General features: G+C 49.0%; 1 protein-coding gene across 1 annotated transcript in view; it reads left to right on the forward strand.

Moving 5' to 3' along the window:
- ADAMTS6 (ADAM metallopeptidase with thrombospondin type 1 motif 6) overlaps positions 1 to 1,352 on the forward strand; it is a 225,449-nt gene that overhangs the window by 143,523 nt on the left and 80,574 nt on the right. The gene's annotated exons all lie outside the window — the stretch shown is intronic.

Raw genomic sequence — 1,352 nt, forward strand, 5'->3', positions numbered from 1 at the left:
ATCATAATTTCTCTTAGAAATCTATCTGTGGCATTTATAGCGTGTCTGCATGCCATGGTGCATTCATCAATAATGAGAAGTTGGGCCTTTTTATTAGTTTTAGCAACGTCACTCTTTATATCAAGTCTAGAAATTGAAGTTTCATTTAATGGAATCGGTAATTTATATTGGAAATGAAAGGTGCTTCCACCAAGAAGTAAATTTTCAGTGATTCCTGTAGACGCTGCGGGTAAAACAGTACCACCATGACCTCTAATATAATGTATTACAACTTTACACAGATATGTTTTTCCACTACCGCCTGGACCACCTAAGAAAAAGCATTTGGGGTGTACAGTTTGATCTTCGATGGCTGAAGTTATAGTCTTAAAGGCTGCCAACTGTTCATCATTCAGAGAATTTATCAAAAACTCTGCCCTTTGTTGCTCATACAATTGATCACATGTATTTGCATTCGTTAATAAAGGATAGTCCGGAAGTTTGAAATGTGAACATTTCATTCCATACAATGTGAATACCTCCTGAATTTTGTTAAGGGCATGCGTTTCACAGTTTACACAGGCACCTTGTTTGGCGTGGCCTGTGGAGGATCGGTGCATTAGCACCTGCCAGCCTCAGATCCCTGCAGGAGGGCCGTTTGTGGGCGTGGTTGGTGGCAGATCAGTGCATTAGCACCCCCAACCCGGGATCCCCGCGGGAGGGCTGTTTGTGGGCGTGGCCGGTGGTGGATCAGTGCATTAGCACCTGCCAGCCCGGGATCCCCATGGAAGGGCCGTTTGTGGGTGTGGCCAGTGGCAGATCGGTGCTTAGTGCCTGCCAACCCGGGATCCCAGCGGAAGGTCCATTTGTGGGCGTGACCGGTGGCGGATCGGTGTGTTAGCACCTGCCAGCCCCGGATCCCCATGGGAGGGCTGTTTGTGGGCGTGGCCATTGGCTGGTCACTGCAGTCCCCCAGCCAGCCCTGGGTCGGGTCCCATACGGGCCGCCTGCCACCCGGGTCACATATAGCATGCCTAGATGGCAGCGGGGCTGGCAGGATGGTGCTGTCTTGCCCTGCCTGCAGTATGCAAATTAGCTGCCATCTTTGTTGGCAGTTAATTTGCATATTGCCCTGATTAGCCAATGGGAAGTGTAGCGGAGGTACGGTTAATTACCCTTTTTGTCTTTTATTAGATTAGACTAGAGGCCTGGTGCACAAAGTCCTCTATTTTCCTCTGCTTCCCCCTTCCACCCAGCCTCCACTCCACCACAGGCCTTCACCACATTCTTGTCTGTGTCCTTAGGCTATGCATATATGCATGTAAATTCTTTGGTTAATCTCTTCCTGTCCCCCCACCCCTCTTCTCTCTGAT

The sequence above is a fragment of the Myotis davidii genome, unplaced genomic scaffold (genome assembly GCF_000327345.1).
Source record: "Myotis davidii unplaced genomic scaffold, ASM32734v1 scaffold135, whole genome shotgun sequence".
Classification (NCBI taxonomy): domain Eukaryota; kingdom Metazoa; phylum Chordata; class Mammalia; order Chiroptera; family Vespertilionidae; genus Myotis; species Myotis davidii.